The following is a 3,056-nucleotide window of genomic DNA, read 5'->3' as shown; positions in this document are numbered from 1 at the left end:
TGAGGCGTTGCTCCACCAAATCGAAGAGATAGGGCCTTAGAAGTCAACGCCAGAAGCATAAAATACAATAAAGATGCAACAGTTCTTCCATCGTATAACAGGAATAATTGCAACCAGTGTGAAGGTAATGGTATGTCCTACGTTCCGGGCAACCTAGGCTTCACTCTATGGCGGTGCTCCACCAGATCGAATAATTAGGGCCTAAGAAGTAAACGCCAGAAGCATAAAATACAATATAAATACAACAGCATTTCCATCGTATATAATGTATATTTGCAAACAGTGTGATCGTAATGGTCATTGCTACTTTCCGGGCAACCTAGGCTTCACTCTAGGGCGTTCTGCCACCAGATCGAATAGTTAGGGCCTAAGAAGTCAACGCCAGAAGAATAAAGTCCAATATAGGTACAACAGTTTTTCCATCGTATAAAATGAATAATTGCAAACATTGTGAAAGTAATCGTCACTTCTACGTTGCGGGCAACCTAGGCGTCACACCAGGGCGTCGCTCCACCACATCTAATAGCTGCGGCCTTAGAAGTCAACGCCAGAAGCATAAAATACAATATAAATACAACAGCTTTTCCATCGTATAAGACGAATAATTGCAACCAGTGTGAAAGTAATGGCCTTTTCTAGGTTCCGGGCAACCTAGGCGTCACTCTAGGGCGTTGCTCCATCACATCGAATAGCTACGGCCTTAAAATACAACGTCAGAAGCATAAAATACATAATAAATACAACAGTTTTTCCATCGTATAAAACGAATAATTGCAACCGGTGTGAAAGTAATGGTCATTTCCACGTTCCGGGCAACCTAGGCTTCACCCTTGGTCGTTGTTCCACCAGATGGAATAGTTAGGGCCTAAGAAGTCAACGCCAGAAGCATAAGATACGATATAAGTACAACAGCTTTTCCATCGTATAACAGGAATAATTGCAACCAGTGTGACAGTGATGGCCATTTCTACGTTCCGGGCAACCTAGGCGTCACTCTATGACGTTGCTCCACCACATCTAATAGCTACGGCCTCAGAAGTCATCGCCAAGAAGCATAAAATGCAATATAAATACAACAGCTTTTCCATCGTATATAATATATATTTGCAAACAGTGTGATCGTAATGGTCAGTGCTACGTTCCGGGCAACCTAGGCTTCACTCTAGGGCGTTGTTCCACCAGATCGAATAGTTAGGGCCTAAGAAGTCAACGCCAGAAGAATAAAATACAATATAAATACAACAGTTTTTCCATCATATAAAACGAATAATTGCAACCAGTATGAAAGTTATGGTCATTCCTATTGCCCGGGCAACCTAGGTTTCACCCTACGGCGTTGCTCGAACAGATTGAATAGTTAGGGCCTTAGAAGTCAATGCCCGAAGCATAAAATGCAATAAAAATACTACAGTTTTTCCATCATATAAACGGAATAATTGCAACCAGTTTGAAAGTGATGGTCATTTCTACGTTCCGGGCAACATCGGCTTCACTCTAGGGCGTTGCTCCACCAGATCGAATAGTTAGTGCCTTAGAAGTCAACGCCAGAAGCATAAAATACACTATAAATACAACAGTTTTTCCATCATATAAAACGAATAATTGCACCCAGTGTGAAAGTTATGGTCATTTCTACGTTCCGGGCAACCTAGGCTTCACCCCATGTCGTTGTTCTACCAGATTGAATAGTTAGGCCCTAAGAAATCAACGCCAGAAGCATAAAATACAATATAAATATAACAGTTTTTCCATCGTATAAAACGAATAATTTCAAGCAGTGTGAATGTTATGGTCATTTCTACATTCCGAGCAACCTAGGCCTCACCCCAGGGCGTTGTTCCACCAGATCGAATAGTTAGGGCCTAAGAAGTGAACGCCAGCAGCATAAAATACAATATGAATACAACAGTTTTTCCATGATATAAAACGAATAATTGCAACCAGTATGAAAGTTATGGTCATTTCTACTTTCCGGGCAACCTAGGCTTCACCGTATGGCGTTGCTCCAACAGATTGAATAGTTAGGGCCTTAGAAGTCAACGCCAGAAGCATAAAATTCAATAAAGATGCAACAGTTTTTCCATCGTATAACAGGAATAACTGGAAGCAGTGTGAAAGTACTGGTCATTTCTACGCTCCGGGTAACCTAGGCTCCACTCTAGGGCGTTGTTCCACCAGATCGAACAGCTAGGGCCTAAGAAGGCAACGCCAGAAGCATAAAATACAATATAAATATAACAGTTTTTCGATCGTATAGAACGAATAATAGAAACCAGTGTGAAAGTTAACGTCATTTCTACTTTCCGGGCAACCTAGGCTTCACCCTTGGGCGTTGCTCCAACAGACTGAATAGTTAGGGCCTTAGAAGTCAACGCCCGACGCATAAAATACAAAATAAATATAACTGTTTTTCCATCGTGTAAAACGAATAATTGCTACCGGTGTGAAAGTTATGGTCATTTATACGTTCCGGTCAACCTAGGCTTCACCATAGGGCGTTGTTCCACCAGATCGAACAGTTAGGGCCTAAGAAGTGAACGCCAGAAGCATAAAATACAATATAAATACAACAGTTTTTCCATCATATAAAACGAATAATTGCAACCAGTGTGAAAGTTATGGTCATTTCTACGTTCCGGGCAACCTAGGCTTCACCCCATGTCGTTGTTCTACCAGATCGAATAGTTAGGGCCTAAGAAGTGAACGCCAGAAGCATAAAATACAATATAAATACAACAGTTCTTCCATCATATAAAACGAATAATTGCAACCAGTATGAAAGTTATGGTCATTTATACGTTCCGTGCAACCCAGGCTTCACTCTATGTCGTTCATCCACCACATCGAATAGCTGCGGCCTCAGAAGTCAACGCCTGAAGCATAAAATACAATAAAAATACAACAGTCTTTCCATCCTATAACAGGAATAATTGCAACCAGTTTGAAAGTGATGGTCATTTCTACGTTCCGGGCAACCTAGGCTTCACTCTAGGGCGTTGCTCCACCAGATCGATTAGTTAGTGCCTTAGAAGTCAACGCCAGATGCATAAAATACA

The sequence above is a fragment of the Calliopsis andreniformis genome, unplaced genomic scaffold (genome assembly GCF_051401765.1).
Source record: "Calliopsis andreniformis isolate RMS-2024a unplaced genomic scaffold, iyCalAndr_principal scaffold0017, whole genome shotgun sequence".
NCBI lineage: Eukaryota > Metazoa > Arthropoda > Insecta > Hymenoptera > Andrenidae > Calliopsis > Calliopsis andreniformis.
This window is presented reverse-complemented; position numbering follows the sequence as displayed.